Source organism: Pelodiscus sinensis, chromosome 3 (assembly GCF_052426305.1).
Source record: "Pelodiscus sinensis isolate ZL-2025 chromosome 3, ASM5242630v1, whole genome shotgun sequence".
In the NCBI taxonomy this organism is placed as follows: Eukaryota; Metazoa; Chordata; order Testudines; family Trionychidae; genus Pelodiscus; species Pelodiscus sinensis.
Window position 1 is genome coordinate 106,999,603 of NC_143054.1, and position 23,080 is coordinate 107,022,682.

General features: G+C 48.3%; 1 long non-coding RNA gene across 2 annotated transcripts; it reads left to right on the forward strand.

Moving 5' to 3' along the window:
- The first annotated feature begins 814 nt into the window (after positions 1 to 814).
- On the forward strand, positions 815 to 22,276 carry LOC149524709 (uncharacterized). 2 transcript variants are annotated; one of them, XR_016349214.1, is made up of 5 exons: positions 815 to 908; positions 6,434 to 6,512; positions 20,108 to 20,217; positions 20,740 to 20,833; positions 21,877 to 22,276. It is a non-coding gene; the product is annotated as an uncharacterized LOC149524709 (long non-coding RNA). The 2 variants fall into 2 exon arrangements; XR_016349213.1 differs by having other exon boundaries at positions 20,108 to 20,833.
- Positions 22,277 to 23,080: the final 804 nt, after the last annotated feature.

Sequence of the window (23,080 nt, forward strand, 5' to 3'; positions counted from 1 at the left end):
CTACATTGTCCTGCATTTTGCTAAGGGGTGTAGAGAGGTGAAAATGGGTTAAGAGGTGTCTATATAGCTAGCACTAAGGGAACGAGCGGCAGGAGTGTGAAATGGAGGCGGAACGGTCCGTGGCTCTGAAACACTCTGACATTTGAGGGCCAAGGCTGTGGCCGTTGGCGAGGGAGTTTGTGGAAGAGAAGCCCGGTGGCATGCCATGCCATGTCCTGGCACTAGGGCTCAATGGCAGGCCTTGCACCGGTAGTTTTCTGCTGTATTTAATGCCGCCTGGCCGTGTGTGACCAAGGGCGGAATTTTGGGCGGGTAGGGGAGGCAGCAGCCGTGCGCTCCGGGAGGCGGCTTGCTCTTCATCCCGTACCCGCACGCTACGGGAGCGAGGGGAACGTAAGCAAGGAACGCAAGTGCTATCCCCTCGCTCCCTTAGCGTCTGGGCACGGGAGGAAAAGCAACCTGCGTCCGTCCCGCCGCCGCCCCCGCCCGCCCGAAATTCCACCCTTGGCTAAATCCCTTAGCTAAATGACCATAAAAAAACCCAGGGACAAACGGCTTTCAGTGACACCGATGTAACTGCTCCAAATCAGAGGAGCTAGTTCAGATTCACACCAGTGTCTGAGGACAAAAAGTCAAGTTGAAAGGACTCCTGCGCTTTGATACGAGAGAACTGGCTCTTCCCTGCAGAGGAAGGCGTGGCTAGGGCACGAGACCTTCACGTGACCGAGAGAGGCGCGAGCAAAGGAGCCAATCAAAGAGAGGCGTCTGAAAGCAGCCAATCAGAGCCTCGCCGGGACATATAAAAGGAGCTGCAGCAGAGGTGAGCGCTATTTGCCGGTGGGGACTCCGAAGGTGAGGCTGGCGTCTGTGATGAGACTTGAGCGCTGCCGTTTTCGTTCCGCTGCTTCGTGAGTATTCCCCTCCCGTTGGGCCTGGAGTCTCCCCTTCGGCTGGGACCCTGCCCTGCATCCCTCACCCGCTCGGCCTAAAAACCCGTGCGCCTGGGGCCTGACTCTGCCTTGGGTGCCGTCCCACATGGGGGCGGCCGGGCCCGCGGCGTCCGGCCGCTTTTCCCCGGGGGCTGCGGGGCGGCCGGGCCCGCGGCGTCCGGCCGCCTTTCCCCGGGGGCTGCGGGGCGGCCGGGCCCGCGGCGTCCGGCCGCCTTTCCCCGGGGGCTGCGGGGCGGCCGGGCCCGCGGCGTCCGGCCGCCTTTCCCCGGGGGCTGCGGGGCGGCCGGGCCCGCGGCGTCCGGCCGCCTTTCCCCGGGGGCTGCGGGGCGGCCGGGCCCGCGGCGTCCGGCCGCCTTTCCCCGGGGGCTGCGGGGCGGCCGGGCCCGCGGCGTCCGGCCGCTTTTCCCCGGGGGCTGCGGGGCGGCCGGGCCCGCGGCGTCCGGCCGCTTTTCCCCGGGGGCTGCGGGGCGGCCGGGCCCGCGGCGTCCGGCCGCTTTTCCCCGGGGGCTGCGGGGCGGCCGGGCCCGCGGCGTCCGGCCGCTTTTCCCCGGGGGCTGCGGGGCGGCCGGGCCCGCGGCGTCCGGCCGCCTTTCTCCGGGGGCTGCGGGGCGGCCGGGCCCGCGGCGTCGGGCCGCCTTTCCCCGGGGGCTGCGGGGCGGCCGGGCCCGCGGCGTCGGGCCGCCTTTCCCCGGGGGCTGCGGGGCGGCCGGGCCCGCGGCGTCGGGCCGCCTTTCCCCGGGGGCTGCGGGGCGGCCGGGCCCGCGGCGTCGGGCCGCCTTTCCCCGGGGGCTGCGGGGCGGCCGGGCCCGCGGCGTCGGGCCGCCTTTCCCCGGGGGCTGCGGGGCGGCCGGGCCCGCGGCGTCGGGCCGCCTTTCCCCGGGGGCTGCGGGGCGGCCGGGCCCGCGGCGTCGGGCCGCCTTTCCCCGGGGGCTGCGGGGCCTCCTGAGCGCAAGGGTCGGAGGTGAGGGCGGATCCTATGTACGTTGCTCTTCACGGTACTGCTCTCTCTCTCTCTCTCCCCTCAGGGTGCTAGGTCCGGCGCTCATTGACTGGCGGGAGTGGAGCGGGGACTTTGCAACTGTACTACATTACAGCTAGGAAGCTCTGGACTTTAGTTTAAGGGGTGGTTGCTGTGCTTAGGGGGCACTAGGAGCAGCAACGTGCACTACGGGAGACTTCCCCTCTTTCGCTCTCTGCTGACTAACAACCAGGGTGGCCACCTCTTTTTTCCTCCTTCCTGCCCCACAATATCACTCTCTGCCTCTGTCTAGTGTGTGTTAGGCAACCTAACATTTTCTCCTTGACTCTCTGCTTGCTGACCTGTGCCTGGTATATTAGAAGTGTATGTCTCTCCTCATCGTCTCGCCTTTATCTCTGTGCCTCATCTGTTGTATTCAGGAGACTTTGTTCAGTTTAGCTGCCGCTTCCTGCCTATGGAAGCTCTCCTGTCCCTTTGTGCAATCTACCTGCTCCTCCTTCTCCCTTCCGCTCTTGGCTCTCTTCCACCCTAGTGCCCTGTGAAAACTATAACAGCTCTTTTTCCCCCCTTTCACCTCTGCTGGCTTCGTTTCCCCATTAGCTTTATAAGTGCCCCTTTGTCTTCAGTCATTTGCCCCTACTGCCCATTGTGTAGCAAAGCCTTCCATTTCTCCATCTGGTGCCCCTAAAGCCTGTTCCTCGGGATAGCCACCCTTCCTCCCACTCCTGCCTCGGGGGGCGTCCATGAGGCGCATTACCGTCCTTTTCTCCACTTTCCTTTCAGCTGTACTTAGTCCTGGTGTTGAGGTAGTTTGAGCCCCTGTCTCCTCTCAGTTTTTAATGGCCCTTGTGGGCTATAGTTGCCTCTGCTCCCCTTTCACTGTCTGCTGTCCTTCCTGCCCTTTTTGCAAGAGAGCTGCCCCTTTCTTGCCCCCCGTAGCGGCTATGAAATAAGGGCGTCCTTTTCCTGCTTGTTCTTCATTATTGAGCCTATCCTCCCTCGGTCCCCTTTCATCCTCTGCGTGCCCTGGTGGGCGTTAAAATATGGGTTTTGCCGCCTTCTCGCCTCCTCAGTCCGCTGCCCCTACAGCCCGTTGACTCTGAGGAGGGGACAGGGCAGCTTTACTGCATAACGACGCCCCCTATGGCGTGGAGAGGGTAAACGGGGGTGAGGGGCGGGTCTCTGCACAGTGGACACTAGGAGCGGTAATGTAGTAGGAGGGCTCTTTGCCCTCTTGAACTCTCTGCTGCCCCTAGCGTCCATTAGCTTGTAAAGGGGGGGGAAACGGGACAATGGGCCTCACCCCCTGTGCTGTCCCCTAGTGGCCGTTGGGAGGTATAACATGTCTTCCTTCCCTCTTTTGCCCTGAGTGAGGGTTGGTTATGGAGGCTAGGCCGCCCCTGTTTTCTGCCCTGAGTTGTGCCTCTTAGCCTTTCGATCTGCCTTTCCCGCCTTTTGACCCTCTTGCCCCTTTGCTCGACCTTTCCCTGTTGTCCTAGTGCCCGTTGTACTTGAACTGCCTTCTTTTTCCCCTTCTCCCTCTCTGCTCCCCATTGTGCGTGTTACGGCCACCCTCCTCAATTTGCTCCCTCTATTGCTGTTGTGTGGTATACAAGTGCTTTTGCTCGGAGCTGACTATTAACCGGGGTGGCCTACTCTTTTTTCCTCCTCCCCGCCCCGCTATTTCACACTCTGCCTCTGCCTAGTGCGTGTTAGGCAACCTAACCTTTTCTCCTTGACTGTCTGCTCTCCTGTGCCTCTTACGTTAGAAATGTGTCTCTCTCCTCCTCCCCCCCTTTACCTCTATGCCTCATCTGTTGTATCCAGGAGACCTTGTTCAGTTTAGCTGCCGCTTCCTCCCTATAGAAGCTCTCCTTCCCCTTTGTGTGCTTTGTGCAATCTACCTGCTCCTCCTTCTCCCTTCCGCTCTTGGCTCTCTTCCACCCTAGTGCCCTGTGTAAACAATAACAGCTCTCTTCCCCCCTTTCACCTCTGCTGTGTTCGTTTCCCCATTAGCTTTATAAGTGCCCCTTTGTCTTCAGTCATTTGCCCCTACTGCCCATTGTGTAGTAAAGCCTTCCATTTTGCCATCTGGTGCCCCTAAAGCCTGTTCCTCAGGATAGCCACCCTTCCTTCCACTCCTGCCTCGGGGGGCGTCCATGAGGCGCATAACCGTCCTTTTCTCCACTTTGCTTTCAGCTGTACTTAGTCGTGGTGTTGAGGTAGTTTGAGCCCCTGTCTCCTCTCAGTTTTTAATGGCCCTTGTGGGCTATAGTTGCCTCTGCTCCCCTTTCACTGTCTGCTGTCCTTCCTGCCCTTTTTGCAAGAGAGCTGCCCCTTTCTTGCCCCCGGTAGCGGCTATGAAATAAGGGCGTCCTTTTCCCGCTTGTTCTTCATTATTGAGCCTATCCTCCCTCGGTCCCCTTTCATCCTCTGCGTGCCCTGGTGGGCGTTAAAATGTGGGTTTTGCCTCCTTCTCGCCTCCTCAGTCCGCTGCCCCTACAGCCCGTTGACTCTGAGGAGGGGACAGGGCAGCTTTACTGCATAAGGACGCCCCCTATGGCGTGGAGAGGGTAAACGGGGGTGAGGGGCGGGTCCCTGCACAGTGACACTAGAAGGGGTAATGTAGTAAGGAGGGCTCTTTGCCCTCTTGAGCACTCTGCTGCCCCTAGCGTCCATTAGGTTGTAAAAGGAGGGCGTGGGGGGAAGGAACAATGGCCCTCAGCCCCTGTGCTGCCCCCTAGTGGCCGTTGGGAGGTAGAACATGTCTTCCCTCCCTCTTTTGCCATTTGTGAGGGTTGGTTATGGAGGCTAGGCGCCCCTGTTTTCTGCCCTGAGTTGTGCCTCTTAGCCTTTCGATCTGCCTTTCCCGCCTTTTGGCCCTCTTCTCCCTTTCCTCCTCCTCTCCCTGTTGTCCTAGTGCCCGTTGTACTTGGACTGCTTTCGTTCCCCTTCTCTCCTCCCCATTGTGCGTTACCTCCCCCTTCCTCAGTCTACCTGTAGTGTTGTTTTGTGGTATAGAAGTATCTACGCTCTGTGCTGGCTATTAACCGGGGTGGCCGCCTTTCCCTCTCTCCCACCATTTCACTCTCCATCTGCCTACTGCATGTTAGGTAATCTAGGCCTCCTCTCCTGTGCTTCAAAAGTTACGTGTGTCTTCTTCTCCTCCTCCTCCTCCCCCCCCCCCTTCTATGCCTCCTCTGTTGTGTTCAGGAGACTTGGTTTAGTTCAGCCACCACTTTATTCCTGCTTTGAATTCTCTGCTGCCTCTCGTATTGCTTAGACTGTATAAGCGGTCCACCTCCGTCTCCTGCTGCTTCCCCCCAGTGGCCAATGTGAAGAATAGCCTTCTGGGGCTCTGCTCCCCATTGTGTCGGTTATGCAGGATAGGCACGCTTGTTCCTTCCCCTTCTTTTCTGCCCTCAGTGGTGCTCTTTAAGCTTTTTCTACCATCTTAGCCCAAGTGCTTATTGCGCAGTGTAGCTGACGCTTTTAATTTTACCGCTTGTGCCTAGTGTAATTGTGCTTAGTGTCCCCTTGCCCATATACCTTATAGCAGTGGTCTCCAACCTTTCTACACCCGAGATCGCTTTTTAAATCTCCAAACAGGCGAAGATCTACCAGCCTGCCCCTTCCTTGAAGCCCCGCCCTCTCTATTCCCCTCCTGTCCATCACTTGCTATCCCCAGCCCTTACTTACAGACTCTGATAAACAGTTTATTTTTAAATTATGCGATGTTTAAAATTAAAATCATGTGTTTATAGTTATGAAATAAATGTTTTTTATTCATGCTATTTAAATCTAAAATGAAGCATTTATAATTATACATTTTGTGGGGACAGAGTTCTGCGGCGGGGGGCAGGGAAGAGGACAGGGTTCTGCAGCAGGGGACAGAGTGCCAGTGGGGAAAGGTTTCTGCAGCTGGGGACAGGGTGTCAGTGGGGACAGGAATAGAGACAGATTTCTGTAGCTGGGAACAGGGGAGTGGGAACAGAATTCTGTGGCTGGGGAGCGGGGTGCCAGTGGAGGCAGAGAGTCCCCTGCTTCTGCCTCCTCTCAGGATTCCACCCCAGAGGGAAAGCAGCGTGTGCCTGCCCCGGGGCTGAACTCCTCTCTTCTCCCCCCCCGCCCGCCCGTGCAGGGAAACCCAGTGCGTGCCTGCCCCGGGGCTGACTCACCCCTCCTGTGTGGTGCAGGGAGCCAATGCTCCCTCCCGCAGTACACCCGGCAGAGCAGCTAGCGCTACTTCGGGAATCGCTGGAAGTGGTGCTAAGCTGCAGCACTACTGTCCATCCCCGGGAAGCCTACACTACCTCCATTTTCACTTTAGGTAGGTAGTGGGGCTTCTCGGGGGTGGGAGGGAAATGGGGGCGGGGCGGACAGGATGCCTCGCTATCGACTGGTCGTGGCCTCACGATTGACCAGTCGATCACGATCGACCTGTTGGTGACCACAGCCTTATAGCGATCTTCTCTGTTTTAAGCTAGTTTTTTTCCTGCATCAGACTTCCTCTAATTGGTCAACATGATGCCTGATGATGGAATTGGCACACAAGCGCTGTGGATGAGAACAAAAGAATTACGGTAAGGCTTCCCTTTCGTTACCATTCCTTCCATGTGTGCTCTTTAGCAGGTATAAATGCCCCTTGAACATGAAAGCATCTGCTACCTATAGCTTCTGTGGCTGACAATATACGCACCCTTTCCTCTCCTTTGATTCTCTTACCCTATTTTCCATTGTGGAATATAACGGCTTCTTTCCCATTATGTGTTTTTGTTGGTCCTCATGCTCTTCCTCAGTGTAGCTGCCGCTTATTTGATTGACGGTCCTCTGCTGTTTGCTCCCCTTAGGAAGAATAAAGATCCCTTACCCACTTTTCTCTTGAAACCTCCTAGTCCCCATTACTTGTACTCAGATTTGCTACCCTTTCCCTCCTTTTCTCTCCCTGGTGTGTTCCGTATTCAATGTTAAGCAGATGATCCTTTCCCTCTCGGCTAATCCCTCATACCCCTCAATGGAGCCAATACCCCCTTCTCACCTTCTATACTTCGATCTGAGCTAGGGAGCATACCTTCCATTTAGATTCCCGCTATGACCTTTTAGGCCATTGAACTCACCCATAAATCCCTCCTGGGTCCTCGCCTGTCGGGCGCTTGCTTGCCCGTTTGGCTCGTCGCGGCTGTCTGTATTGCCCCCTTCTTCAGCATGGCCGCCCCAAATTCCCCTGGGACCTTCTGCCTCCTGCAGTGGGTTTTACGCGGTAGAGCTGCCCTTTTCCCCTCCTCAGAGTCAACGGGCAGTAGGGGCCGCGGACTGGGAGGGGGGGGGGAAAGGGCAGCTCTACTGCACGGGACCCAGTGTGGGATAGAGAAGGCGAAAGGGGAGTTTAGGGGCCAGGTGTGCTGCACGACGGGGCAATAGAGGTGGCGGCGGCAGTGTCCCATATTGCCTGACGGCCACTAGGCGCAGCAGTCTAGCGAGGGAGCCGCTTGGCGCCCCCTCGTCCCTTTTCTGGTCCCAGTCCCCTTTTGGGCTTCCCCACGCCCCTGTCCTCTGCTGCTCCGAGTGCCTGTTACGCCGTACAGGCTCCCCTTTGCCCGCTTCCTGTCTCGGCTCCAAGCTGGTGTTCCTTGGGCGGGGCCCGGGCCTCCTCTTGGCTGCCCTGCATCCATGCTCCTCCTAAGGGGTGCTGTACGGTGTCGGTGCCCTTCCCTCTCCTGAGTCTCCTTAATGCTTCCTCCTTTCATACGGTAGAGCTGCCCCTTAGACGCTCTCTCCCTCTTCAGCACTGCTGCCTCGTTTTCCCCTGTGTGCATTATAGCTGCCCGAGTGGGCCTTGGCCTCTAGTGCCCCTTGTACAGGTGTGGGCCGTTTGGTCGCCCTCTGCTGCCCCTCTCCTGCTCTCCTCCCGCTATGGCCCTTTAGGCCCTGGACCTCACCCGTCCCTCCTCGAGCCTCGGCTCTCCCTAGCGTCTTGTGAGGCCGAGGAAGTGTCCTCCGCTGAGCCCTGGTGACCGTTCTGCAGTTTAGCCTCCCCCCTCTTTGTCCTATTGCGCGCCTCCCTCCCCCGGGCCGGTGCCCGTGATGCGGGTCGGACGCTTGCTTGCCCGTTTGGCTCGTCCCGGCTGTCTGTATTGCCCTTTCTTCAGCATGGCCTCCCCTAATTCCCCTGGGACCTTCTGCCTCGTGCAGTGGGTTTTACGCAGTAGAGCTGCCCTTTTTCCCCTCCTCAGAGTCAACGGGCAGTAGGGGCAGCGGACTGGGAGGGGGGGGAAAAAGGGCAGCTCTACTGCACGAGACCCAGTGTGGGATAGAGAAGGCGAAAGGGGAGTTTAGGGGCCAGGTGTGCTGCCTGACGGGGCAATAGAGGCGGCGGCAGTGTCCCATATTGCCTGACGGCCACTAGGCGCAGCAGTCTAGAGAGGGAGCCGCTTGGCGCCCCTTCGTCCCTTTTCTTGTCCCAGTCCCCTTTTGGGCTTCCCCACGCCCCTGTCCTCTGTTGCTCCGAGTGCCCGTTACGCCGTACAGGCTCCCCTTTGCCCGCTTCCCGTCTCGGCTCCAAGCTGGTGTTCCTTGGGCGGGGCCCGGGCCTCCTCTTGGCTGCCCTGCATCCATGCTCCTCCTAAGGGGTGCTGTACGGTGTCGGTGCCCTTCCCTCTCCTGAGTCTCCTTAATGCTTCCTCCTTTCATACGGTAGAGCTGCCCCTTAGACGCTCTCTCCCTCTTCAGCACTGCTGCCTCGTTTTCCCCTGTGTGCATTATAGCTGCCCGAGTGGGCCTTGGCCTCTAGTGCCCCTTGTACAGGTGTGGGCCGTTTGGTCGCCCTCTGCTGCCCCTCTCCTGCTCTCCTCCCGCTATGGCCCTTTAGGCCCTGGACCTCACCCGTCCCTCCTCGAGCCTCGGCTCTCCCTAGCGTCTTGTGAGGCCGAGGAAGTGTCCTCCGCTGAGCCCTGGTGACCGTTCTGCAGTTTAGCCTCCCCCTCTTTGTCCTATTGCGCGCCTCCCTCCCCGGGCCGGTGCCCGTGATGCGGGTCGGACGCTTGCTTGCCCGTTTGGCTCGTCCCGGCTGTCTGTATTGCCCTTTCTTCAGCATGGCCTCCCCTAATTCCCCTGGGACCTTCTGCCTCGTGCAGTGGGTTTTACGCAGTAGAGCTGCCCTTTTTCCCCTCCTCAGAGTCAACGGGCAGTAGGGGCAGCGGACTGGGAGGGGGGGGGAAAAAGGGCAGCTCTACTGCACGAGACCCAGTGTGGGATAGAGAAGGCGAAAGGGGAGTTTAGGGGCCAGGTGTGCTGCCTGACGGGGCAATAGAGGCGGCGGCAGTGTCCCATATTGCCTGACGGCCACTAGGCGCAGCAGTCTAGAGAGGGAGCCGCTTGGCGCCCCTTCGTCCCTTTTCTTGTCCCAGTCCCCTTTTGGGCTTCCCCACGCCCCTGTCCTCTGTTGCTCCGAGTGCCCGTTACGCCGTACAGGCTCCCCTTTGCCCGCTTCCCGTCTCGGCTCCAAGCTGGTGTTCCTTGGGCGGGGCCCGGGCCTCCTCTTGGCTGCCCTGCATCCATGCTCCTCCTAAGGGGTGCTGTACGGTGTCGGTGCCCTTCCCTCTCCTGAGTCTCCTTAATGCTTCCTCCTTTCATACGGTAGAGCTGCCCCTTAGACGCTCTCTCCCTCTTCAGCACTGCTGCCTCGTTTTCCCCTGTGTGCATTATAGCTGCCCGAGTGGGCCTTGGCCTCTAGTGCCCCTTGTACAGGTGTGGGCCGTTTGGTCGCCCTCTGCTGCCCCTCTCCTGCTCTCCTCCCGCTATGGCCCTTTAGGCCGCTGACCTCACTCGTCCATCCCTCCTGGGTCCTCCCTGTCCCCGCTGTTTGGGAGGCGATCCACCGGGCCTCTCTGGCCCTTCCCCCCGCCCACTCCTGCCGCGCCCTAGTGGCCATTCTAAGGTATAGCGCTCCCCCTTCTCCTAGTCTCCTCCTAGTCAAGGTGCCTTTTGGTAACTGGGTTTGGTTCTTTAAAGGATTTGAAACTACAGACAGAGGAATACTCTTTTTAGGGTCAAACAAAGACTTTTTTATTTTTTCTATTTAAATCAATTTACTATTCTTGATTTTTTTTAAGACAATATAATATACAAAGAAAAAGTGAAAAAAAATAGTACAGTTAAAAAAAGCAAGAAATAAAAACTTCTCTTCCAGAGATACCCTCCTGATTTACTTTTAAACAATTTATGGAGTTAACAAATATATAATATTTATGTTAAGAAAGATAGAAGCATTGCTTAGGTTCAGGAGATATTCTTTTGTTTATGTTTTTTCTGTCTTTGTGTTTTTCGTTGGAACTCACCACTGGTGTTCGTTCTTTTTTGGAGTTTATTTGTTCCCCTTTCGGAGCTTATGTACGGCAGCGAGATTCAGCGCCGGGGAGGGAGCTTTGGTTGATCAGACTTAGGATTTTGGATTCGCAACCCGTCCACTCTTGGTCTGTTTCAGCTAACTTTATATATCTTGTTTGGGTATTTTGGTACTCCTCCACTCGCTTGACAATTGCTGACATTAGATTTTTGTTGTCTTATTCTGGTTTTACAAAAACTTTCGTCTGCTCCTTTTGGGGTAATTAGCACTTTTGTTGCATACCTCTGTCTGAGTTATTTACTTCTTTAAAAGCGGCGGGGTTATTGTTGGTCATCTAATCAAATTTTGTTTTCATTTTTATCTCCTGTATCTCAGAATGCTGACTTGCTTTGACACTTACAATTAAACTAGTGCTCATTTGACATATTCTGGGTAGGCTTTAACACATCCTTTTGAGTCAAATGAGACACTTTAATTACAATAACTTTATTTCCCTCTGTGCTTGTGGATTTGCTATTTGCTCGTTTTCTATTTGTTTTATTTTCATAAATGTTATAGTTTGTTTTTGGGAAAAATTTTTACACATATAGAATATTCTTATTACAATTATTAATATTATTATTGTACAAATAATCTAAAACTCTTTTTTGATATCAACATGGATAAAAAGTTTTAAACACTTGCTTTTTGTCGTCTTGTACTTTTTATACTTAATTGTTTTATCTAAATTATGTAATACGTTTACTATTGTTATGGGTGATTCGTTTACGTGTTTTACAGTTTGATTCTTGATTGCTAGCTTAATACATTTTCTAACTTTTAACAAAATGTTCTAATTTCGTTTCTTTACGTCTAGATTTATAACTTCTATTTTTTGTAAGTTTAGTTTTTGTATTGTGAAATGCTCTACTGGTAATATTACTTGGGTGTCTTGGAAAGTTTGTTTTGTTATGGCTTTCATTTCTTTTGTTAAAAATCGGATCTACGACACTATATTTTGTTCAGTAGTCTTATTGCTTTTTTTAGTGCAGTTGTAACTCATTTGTGTTAAGTTTTATAGTTTGTTTACATTACGAAAAGGTACGGTGACATTCATTTTAACTGGTATAACATAACATTTATTATGCATTATTTTTTTGCTTAACAATTGCTAAATTGAGTCACTACAGTGACAAACAATTAAATGGGTTTGGTTAGAGCTTATGTATTCTTTACATTTATTTGGTAACTAATTAATTTTACTCGTTAATGTGGACACAACTTTTTGTCTATTAAACAATGCTGGTTTACACATCTTGAACTTTTCTGAACTATTACATTAATGCTTAGGTGTAGAAACTATTCTTTTTCTTTATACTTCACTTGTTTCTTTATATCTTTCTTGTTGGTATAATTATTGCTTCTTATCTTATATTAATTCTATGGGATGTTATTTCATGACTGATTTGTGCTGTATCTGGTATTTTGACGAATGGTGCTTTTTTACTTATCCCTCTCTCATCTTTCTTAATTTTTTGCAATAATTTTTTTCTAAAACTACTACTACTACTACTACTGTACAAACTTATGCAATTTAGATTATTTAAATACATAGATATATTGTTACTTTATTCTTGTTTTATCGGCGTTTGTATTAGATATGTTTACAGCTGTATTTACTTAATGTAATAATTTTGCCGTTTCAGCTTTTTCATGGTGACTATTATTTTTCTACTTAATGAATTAATTGCTAACAAATCTGGTTTTACATCCTCCTCCCATTGCTTTAATAATTTTTTTGGTTGCTTATATATCTTCTTTTCTTTTTTCGTGACTTTCATGTTGTGCAATTTATACTATGTTCTATTCTTTCTTTCTTTTTTATATGCTGGTTGCAATCTTATTATTACTCTTCCTGTTTTTGTTGGTTGTAAATTTGAGGGGGGTATTACAACTGTTAATGTTGGAAGGGTTGCATTACTATCTGATGTAGCTAAGGCTGTGGTTCCAGATAGTGGAATTGTTACAAATGTGGTTTGGATCTATGGGTTGTGTGTTTCTGTTGGGTTGCTAATATTAAGCTATACGCCATATAATGGTGTTATGCTAAAGCTAAATAAACTTTGGTTTGGGGCTTGCATGCTTATCATTGTATGGGGGGGAGAGGGGGGAGTGTGCGCTTTCATATGATTTGTTTACTTAATTGTTCATGTTAGCTTTAATACTATACAAGCGGGACATATTCTAACTGGTATCATTTTGTTGAATTATAACTAGAGTTTGATTTACAGGCAGTCCCCGGGTTACGTACAAGATGGGGACTGTAGGTTTGTTCTTAAGTTGAATTTGTATGTAAGTCGGAACTGGTACATACTGTAGGGGAAACTCTAGCCAAACATTTCTCCAGAGCTCAGTTTTATTCTCCCACACCTCACTTCCCTCAGTCCTTTATTCTCAAGCTGAGGTGTCTGCTGAGAAAGCCGCTCCGCGTCTCCCTGGTCCGCTGGGGGGAAGCAGCGAGTGCGGGGTTGCCTCACCCCGTTTGTAAGTAGGGATCCGATGTAAGTCGGATCCATGTAACCCGGGGACTGCCTGTACTTCTTCTTTCCTAGTGGGGGTGGTATAGTTTATTTTACACACTTGCCACTGGGCTGGTTTGTTAGCTAATTTAGTTTGGGTGGTGGTGGTGTTTTTGACTTGGGTCTAGTTTTGTTGTAATGGATCATACTTACTATTTAAGCTGGTCTATCTTGCACTGTTAACGTGATTTTTAGTGATGATGAACAACTTGTAATATATAATCTTGTGGAACTGTTAATTTCATTCTTTACTACTTAGCTAATTATGGTGTGCTAATCTTTTTCTTGTTTTTGTTGTGATTACATAGGTGAATGGTAACTTTTTTGGTCTTTCTAATGCTACTCTTTTCTCTTTATTTTTCGTTGGCTATACAATCTATATTTTTTCTCTTTGCTTTATAGGAGGGCTTTTTTTAGTTTGGTTGCTGCTTGGGTTTTATATCTGGCTGTCGGCTTGTATGTTCATTTACATTTAATAAAACTGTATCTAATACTAGGTGTTAACCTTTAAAGGTGCTATTTTTAGTTGCTGTTTTAAGGTATCAGTTTTCTTTTCTGCTACTTTGTTGGATTGAGGATGGTATGGGAAATTTAAATGCTATGTTATGCCTTTTTCTATGGACTATTGTTCTAATTTTTTTACTTCTAAATGGTGGGCTTCTATCTGATTGTATTATTTGTGGGCGTCTTTAAGCTGCTATTATTTTTTCTAAGGCTTTTAGTATGTGTTTTGCTTTTGGTTTTTTAAAAAGGAATTACTATAGTACTCTGATTTCTTAACTCTACCACAACTACTCGCTTTGGGTATTGTTTAGCACTCGGTAATGGTCTTATTATAAATCTGTTTGCTAATGGTTTCCTGGTTTATGATATTCTGGGTTATATGCTTTATTAGGCATATTTTAGCTGATTTATACGTTTAGTATTGTGGCAAATTTTACAGGCTTTTATGTATTTTTTCATGTTCTTTTATTTTAATTCTTGATTCTCTTCCTGTATATTGCTTTATCTATTCTCTTTCTTTTTGTGTCTTCAAAGTGGCTTGTGTATTCATGTAAGTATTTTATGAATGGATTTACTTCTTCTTTTTCTTTGTTTTTTTCTACTAACACTTTAAATTCTTGCAATTCTTTATCTAGTTGTTTGTGGTTAGTGTTGTATCTTTCTTTATGGCTAGGGATATGTTTTACTGATGTACCACTTACGTGATTTCTGATGATGGTCTATATTTCTCTCCACCCTGCATGTGTTTCAATGTCTGTGTTCTTTTTTAACAGTCTTTTTATACCATACATACTATCTATGCTTAATTTTTATGGTGACTTTCTTGTGTATGTTGTAATCTTATTCTAACTTTTTCTACTTCTGCTTCTTTTCTTTTAACACAATAAAGAACTTGTTTTCACATTTGGTACAGTAATATCTTGCTTTTGTTTTTCCCCCTTTCATGCTTTTATCTGTTAATATCTAGGGTGTTTCTGTTATTCTTGGTGTAGCTTTTGGGGCTTTAGGGCATTACATTTTTTCTTAGTTTAACATTTGACTAACTAGCTCGCTATAATACAGTTTTTCTTAAGTATTTGTCTGGCTTTCAAAGTTTGGTGGTATTATTTTTATGGTAAGCTATGCTACAGCTGACACTTTTGGAGTGTGTAAAGTAAGACTTACACTTGTCATTAAAAAAGTACTTATCTTTTATTTTATTAAACTTATAATAGTTTTCTATATTCACTATAATGTTTTGGGGGTTTGTTAAATTGCAAAATCAATTTATCTACTTTTTCTTGTTTTTCTCTTTGTGTTACCCACTCTTCATTCTAGTTAATTTGTAATTCTCTTGGGGGTTTCTTAGGGTCTTACTTTTTTAATAGAGTGGGGTGTTACAAATTTTGGTTTAATTCTATTAAGGCTGCTTGGGCTTTTTCATTGTAGATAATTAAATCTTTCTTTCTTTCTTTTTAATAATTTCAATAAGGGTTTTATTTTATGTCTTAACTGTTGAATACTTGCTTCATTATAATTTACTATGCTTAAAACTTCTTGTAGCTGTTTGTGGGTTTTCGGAGGGTTATTTAACTACTTACTTACACCATTGGGGTAAGTTGTACTTATTGTTTTATTTTCTATCACTTGAATTCTTAGAAGGGAGTATTTACTTTGGGCTATAGTTACTTTTCTTTCGTTTATTTGCTATCTTTGAGTGGTTAAGTGTTCTATAGCTTCTTGTGTCTTGTCTCTTCTTAAAAGGTCATCTACATAGTATATTATTCGGGGATCTTGTTCTTAACTTTGTTGACTAAGGGTATACTTTATGGCATCTGTTGCTAATGTGCTGGTGAATTTTTATAACCTTGGGGGTAATGCGTTCCACCTATAGTATTTTCTTCTAATTGAAAAATTTAAGGTTCTTTTTTATAGGTATACTATAAAACATATCGTTTAAATCTATTAGTGCTCTTTATTTTAATTCTTCTTTTTCTTTTAAATATTGTTCTATAGTTGGTTTGTTTTAGGGGGGGTGGTGGTAAAGGCAACTGGTTGTATTGCTTCATTTATTTTTCTATAATCTCTTTTTTCTTTTTTTTTGGTATTCTTTATGCTGGACTTTTATATTGGGTGTGTAATACTTGTTTAATTTATTAGTAACTCTTTTAATGACTGATTAATGGGTTCTTTTCTTTCTGCTTTTGTTGGTATACTATTCACCTTTTGTGACATGTAATTTTTCATTGGATATTTGTATTGATAATACTGTTTTTAAATTCTGTCGTATTGTTGGATTCTGTATTATTATATTTATGCTTAGTATATTCTTTTCTTTTAGTACTACTGTGGTTTTTGTTACATTCTGTTTTTGTTTTACTTTTATTACTTCTGGTTGATACATTTTATCTTCATTTAGTCTTGACGTTCATATTTTACGTTTTCTTTTTTAATGTGGTACTTTTGCTTCATTTATTATGGTTATTTGGGCTTTTGTATCTAATAACTATTTAAATTGTTCATAATTCTTGGTGTTCTAATTTAATACTTCAGCACTTATATAAATTCTATTATCTTTTTTTCTTGGATTGTTTCGGGGCTTCTGCTACTCGTTTTTTGATTTAGAGAATTTTTGTCTATTCCTGCTATCTTTTTTTTTCTATTGCTGCTTGTTTCTGTTCTTGGGGCGTTATCTTTTTAAAATCTGGTTTACTGTATCTATTTCTTAACAGAAAACTAAATATGGCTTTTTCTTCTGTGTTTGGGTCTTTCCCCTTCTTCGGGGTTTGGAAATTTTCGCACGTTTTACGCGTGTCTCTCGGGGGATCGTATGTTGGTGCTGAGGTATGTTTGCGTACTACTTTTAAATCATTTATAGTTTCTAATATTCCCCAAACACTAGTCTTTGTTAGGGCTGTTGGCTACAATTTTAGGCTTTGGTTTCTTTCGTTCTCTTCTACTCTTTGCTATACTGTTTGTGGTGTTACTTTGTCTTCTTGTTATCAGACCTGGATCTTGTATATATTTAAATTGGTGAGGATCAGCTCTCTGTGCTGCTGTTAACTGTTTTTGGCTTTTTTCAACTAGTGCTAAAGTACACGGACCCCTTTAGTTGGATCTCATTTGTCGGCAGTTAAATATTTTCTTTTCTTTTTTTTAGCATATTTTATAAGGTCTTCTAGTACTTGTTAGTTGTTTGACTTGGCAATTTTAATATTTCTGGGCTACTTCTATTTCGGTACGGATCTGTCGCGTATCGGCTGTTCTTTCTAATATGTTTTGCAGTTTTTTCTAATTTGTTTCTTTAGATGGGGTTTTTTGTGTTACGTCTGGTAATAGTATTTTGCAATCTTTTAACTTTTATTTTGCTAGATCATTATTAGCTATTAAACATCTTAACTTTGAACATGTTACATGTAGGGTTATAGGTATGATTTTTTTCCCCTATTGCTAGAAGTGCTCTTATTTTGAGCATGTTTTTCTTCCCTTTCATCTTTATTACGATAGAACTAGTGGTTGAGAGGTTTTATACCTTCTGTTTTGTTTAACTTATCAAAAGGGCATCTTCTGCTCTTGTCAAATCCTGTTCGTGACGCCATTTTGGTAACTGGGTTTGGTTCTTTAAAGGATTTGAAACTACAGACAGAGGAATACTTTTTTTTTTTTTTTTAGGGTCAAACAGATTTTTTCTATTTACTTTATAATTAATTTTCTATTGAAATCAATTTACTATTTTTGATTTTTTAAGACCATATAATATACAAAGAAAGTAGAAAAATAGTACAGTTAAAAAAAAAAAAAAAAAACCCCAAGAAATACTAACTTCTCTTACAGATATACACTCCTGATTTACTTTTAAACAATTTATGGAGTTAACAAATATATAATCTTTATGTTAAGAAAGATAGAAGCTTTGCTTAGATTCAGGAGATATTCTTTTCTTTGTTTTTTCTTTCCTTAGATTTTTTGTTGCAACTTACGACTGGTGTTCGTTCTTTTTTTAGAGTTTATTTGTTCCCCTTTCGGAGCTTATGTACGGCAGCGAGATTCAGCGCCAAAGAGGGAGCTTTAGTTGATTAAATTTAGTTTTTTAGATTCGCAACCCGTCCACTCTTAGTCTGTTTCAGCTAACTTGTTTTAGTATTTTTAGTACTCCTCCACTCGCTTGACAATTGCTGACATTAGATTTTTGTTGTCTTATTCTGCTTTTACAAAAACTTTCGTCTGCTCCTTTTGAGGTAATTAGCACATTTGTTGCATACTGCTGTCTGAGTTACTTACTCGTTTAAAAGCGGCGGGGTTATTGTTGGTCATCTAATCAAATTTTGTTTTCATTTTTATCTCCTGTATCTCACAATGCTGCCTCTCTTTGACAGTTACAATTAAACTAGTGCTCATTTGACATATTCCAAGTAAGCTTCAACACATCCTTTTCACAGTAGGCAAAAGAGACGGCCCTTTTCTCTTTGACACGCTTCTTCTGTCTGCAGTGCCCGCGAGCTCCTAGAGCTGCCCTGTCCCTGCTTTTCAGCGTCTGTGTCCACCAGGGCAGCATAGCACGCACTCCTTTTAGTCCTTTTCTGCCCCGGGTGCCCCTTCGCACTCTCTCCTTCCGCTCTGGCCCCAAGTGCCCAGCATATAGGTGGGCCTCTTTGCCCCCTTAGCCGCATAAACACCTCCTCTCCTCCCGCTATGGCCTTTTAGGCCCTGGACCTCACCCGTCCCTCCTTGAGCCTCGGCTCTCCCTAGCGTCTTGTGAGGCCGAGGAAGTGTCCTCTGCTGAGCCCTGGTGACCATTCCGCAGTTTGGCCTCCCCTTTTTCCTATTGCGCGCCCCCCCCCCCCCCCTCCGGGGCCGGTACCCGTGATGCGGGTCGGGCGCTTGCTTGCCCGCTCGGCTCGTCCCGGCTGTCTGTATTGCCCCCTTCTTCAGCGTGGCCGCCCCTAATTCCCCTGGGACCTTCTGCCTCCTGCAGTGGGCTTTACGCGGTAGAGCTGCCCTTTTTCCCCTCCTCGGAGTCAACGGGCAGTAGGGGCCGCGGACTGGGGGGGGGGGGGGGGAAGGGCAGCTCTACTGCACGAGACCCAGTGTGGGATAGAGAAGGCGAAAGGGGAGTTTAGGGGCCAGGTGTGCTGCATGACGGGGCCATAGAGGCGGCGGCGGCGGCAGTGTCCGTGTTGCCTGACGGCCACTAGGGAGCCGCTTGGCGCCCTCTAGTCCCTTTTCTGGACCCAGTCCCCTTTTGGCTTCCCCATGCCCCTGTCCTCTGCTGCTCCGAGTGCCCGTTACGCCGTACAGGCTCCCCTTTGCCCGCTTCCCTTCTCGGCTCCAAGCTGCTGTTCCTTGGGCGTGGCCCGGGCCTCCTCTTGGCTGCCCTGCATCCATGCTCCTCCTAAGGGGTGCTGTACGGTGTCGGTGCCCTTCCCTCTCCTGAGTCTCCTTAATGCTTCCTCCTTTCATACGGTAGGGCTGCCCCTTAGACACTCTCTCCCTCTTCAGTACTGCTGCCTGGCTTTCCCCTCAGGCCCTGTGTGCATTATAGCTGCCCGCGTGGGCCTTGCCTGTCGCCTTGGCCCCTAGTGCCCGTTGTACAGGTGTGGCCGTTGGGTTGCCCTCTGCTGCCCCTTAGGCTGGGCAGCGGCCCCTTTCCTGCTCTCCTCCCGCTATGGCCCTTTAGACCGTTGACCTCACCCGTCCATCCCTCCTGGCTCCTCGCCTGTCCCCGCTGTTTGGGAGGCGAACCACCGGGCCTCGCTGGCCCTTCCCCCCCACTCGCTTCTGCCGCGCCCTAGTGGCCATTCTAAGGTATAGCGCCCCCCTTCTCCCGTGTCCCCTTTCCCCCAGTTGCCACCAGGGCAGGATAGCACGCACTCCTTTTAGTACTTTTCTTACCTAGGTGCCCGTTCCCTCTCTCCTTCCACTCTGGCCCCTAGTGCCCGGCATAGAGGTCTGCTTAGTAGGCAGCAGGGTAGCACCATCATGCCATTTTTGAAGGGTTTTTTTTTTTGGTCTCTCGTGCTCTTTTCCCCTGTACTTTTCTTCCTTCCTTTTCTCCCTACTCTAATGGGTCATGATAGTGTGTCAGGTGCCCTTCCTTCTCCTCAGTCTCCTAAGGGTTAAGTTCTTAGCACATGTTTTCAGCCCAGTGCCCCATTACTAGATTTTAAAGGGAGCAGCCAGATAACTGCTGCGTCCACAGGGGGTTGTGTACGTAGGAGCCGATGTGAGGTGTGAAATGAAAGCTTATGTTCTAATGATTCTGTGTGTGCGGTTCATGTACTTGTATGATGTCTATATGTTGAATTATGGATATGGACTTTGTGCTGATACTGGCCTGAAGTGCCTTTTTATAGGGACGGATGTCCAGTCAATGACTCTGGTAATTAGCAATGGCTCTCAAGGTGCCCAATACACACTTGCAGAATGTGTCTGGGACCGTCAAGCCAGCCAATATCATAGCTTGTGACATGAGACTAAGGGATAGGTCACTTGGCCATGTCACCTGCTCCAGCTTGGAAGATACCAGGGGAGAATATAAAACGCCATGAGGTGGACTGCATCTTGCCTTCAAATCTGCTACTGATTCCAGATGCAGCCTTGCCAGGAACAGCGAGACTGGAAGACTTGTTGGCCCATCCTGACATAGGATGTAAACCAGAGACTTTTAAGATAGCAGTTTGTGACATGTCTGCCTGGAGCCTGCATTGAGAATTTGGTGATTCAATGCATGTAATGTATTCTCCTTAACAACCTTACTCTCGTGCTTTTCTTTCTTTTATTAATAAACCTTTAGGTTTTAGATTCTGAAGGATTGGCTCAGCGTGATCTTGTGGGTAAGATCCGAAGTATAAACTGACCGGGGATTTGTGGATGGTTCTTTGGGACTGGAAAGACCTGTTTGGGGTAGGTGAGATTTGGTTCTATCACCCCCTCACCTGTGTGCAGACTTGGGGCTGATTGTGGCGCACGGAGAGTTGGGGTGTCAGAGGGGTTTTGCTCTTGAGGTTTCCTGCTGTGGTTGGATTGGCAGCTGAAGTGCTCTGCCTGACTGGTATATGACCTGTTTGCAAATAGTCTCCAGTCTGGGGCTGTAATGAGCCGCCCTGGGTTTTGAGCAATTCGCCCTCAGTGGATGCCCTCAGCAGTGCCCAGACCCGGCCTGGTCCATCACGCCCATTGAGTATTTTAGGAACCGCTTTATCCTCTGCAGTCTAGTCCCAAATGTGACCGTTTGCATTCCGTAATAGGTCTTAAGTAATGTTGCCATTGGCTTTTGCTTGTTGCCTGAGGAGGAGACAAAGGCCGTATGTTCCTTCAGAATACCCAGTGTAACACGTGAAAGCAAGGCCAGTTTTTTAAGTCTGTCTTCATATAGGTACTGTTGTATAGATTTTCTGCCTTGTTGTTTGTCTGCACTCTTTCTAGTTTGTGATCGTCTTCAATGAAACGTAGTTCCAGAAACTGGATGCCATATTGAAATGGACGCCTGATTGCTGAGGACTGGAATAGAAGAATTATGGTAAGTCTCCCACTATTCACTGCGTACGTCTTCTGCCATTAGTGCTTTTTAGGAGATATAGCTGCCCCCTTCTGCTACTCCCGGTTCCCCGATAAAAGATATAACCTCCTCTTTTCCCTATTGATTGTAATGTGTCCTAATGCCAACAGGAGCTGGAGCTGTCCCCCTACTCCTTGTGCCCGTTTTTGAATATGGCCTCTCCCTCTCTCTTTTCATTGTGGGATCCTTCCTCTTCAGTAGGAAGCCTTGCCATCTAACATTTCGCTGTTGGTTCTGTTTCCACATACACACACACACACACACACACACAGCTGTTCTGGACTTAGCATCTTGACTCACAAAGGTACTTAGACACAAACTCAGGAGTTGAAGTGTGAATCTGAATTCAGGTGTCTAAATTCCAGTTTTACTCTGCCACTGAACCTTATAGGCACCTAAGTTGACTTGGCGCCTGAGCTTTCAGAGTAGATGTTCCCCGCAAGCCTATCTTTCTGATTCCTCACAGATGATAGATCACCTCACTAGCACTCCAGATGCCTATTGCCCATCAAAACCCCAATGGAAAACAGGAGTTCACCTGCCAATTGCACATGTGGGGGCCCATCTGAAAAGTTGGTTCCTAGGCCGTTTTGCATTCATAATCTGGGCAGCGAAGACTGTATCACCATCGGCTTTACAAGCCAGGGGTCAGTGCTCTCCCCAAACTGAGAGTTTAAGGTTCAGTTCTCCCCTTTGCCTGGTTCTCAGGCTAGTGTCATTCTGAGGCGGTGTCTACACTAAAATTAAGTTCAATGGCTGTGGACATACCCAGTCACTGTGTCGGTGCAGTACATCCTCACTAGCAGTGCTAGCATTGATGCAGAGCGCAGTGCACCGTGTGACAAAGGACATTTGTCCCAGGTTTTGTCACCGTGCCTGTGACCTGCACAGCACAGGCAGATACATGACCCTGGTCGCCCTGGCAACCACAATCCAAGGGCCCTCACCAGCCTTGTTAATGTTAGTGAGTGTGATACGTTCTTACTGTTTTCCTTTAATCCTAGATAATGGGCCCAGGACCCAAGGATCATCACGCCAGCTTGAGGCGGCATCGTCCTCCTGTATACGCATCATAACTTTTTTAGACAAAAGTTGCCATTGAATTGTCTGGCTTTTTTTGTTTGGTTTACTTAGCTTGTTAGGAATAACTACCTGTATTACTGATAAGAAGTTTAATTGGCGATGGGCGGAGTTGCTGTGTAACCTTCATAGTAGATTGGCTTATGTGCTCATTTGGTCTTGCTGCTAGAACCTATGGAATTGCTTGCCCTCCGTCCGCCGCGCCCCTCCTCCCCGATATAATGTATTGTAATGTTTTGCTTAACCAGTGTGTTCCAGCTTAACCCCTGGTTCTCGCTCGACCAGTGCTGTGTGTAATAAATCCTCCGACTTGTTTTCACCACATCCAGAGTGTTGAGACCTTATTCCTAACAAGTAGCTACATCTACTTGAGCTGTGCCGGAAAGGTGCCCTCGAGCCCAGATCCCACACTCCTGCACCCTCCTTCCTGCCCAGACTCCATATGTACACTCCAACTCCTGCCCAGACCCTCCACACTCCTGCAACGGTCCCTATTTCCAGACTCTGCAGCCCCATCCCGCTCCTGCACCCTTCTTCCTGCCCATAACCCTGCACCACCACACTCTAGCACCCTCTCACGCCCAGACCCCACACCTTCCCCCCCCCCCAGCCTGCTCCTGAACCCTCTCTCCTGCCCGCATTCTATGTTCCTGGCTCGCGCCCCCTCCCCCCCGCCAGACCTTGCTCTGGCAGCACACGGAGCCCCCCTCATTTTTGATCCCATCTTAGACACTAGCAGGGCCCCACAACTTCCACTAGCCCCAGCCTAAGGCAGACTTTTGAAAAACATGGTCAAAAAGTATTGCTTGTTTGCCATTGATATCGGGGTGGGAGTAAACTGCATCATGAGAGGTCTAAGGCAGGTTCCAATAACCCCTGTGACAATGTGCAAGTCTCATAAGGTTTTGCAAGTCTTTCCTACAATTGCTTGCAGCTAGGGTGTGTGGCTGGCTTGGGGGGGGGGGGAGAAGAAGTCATGTTCCCACCAAGATTTTTCCATCCCTGAGCAGAGTGAGTTTTGTCTTGTGTGCCAATATTGAGGTCACATGTGCTTGTTCAGACCTGTGCCACCCTCCTCATTAATGTATATCTTAGTATATATTTTAAATTGTTATATAAGCAGGAATA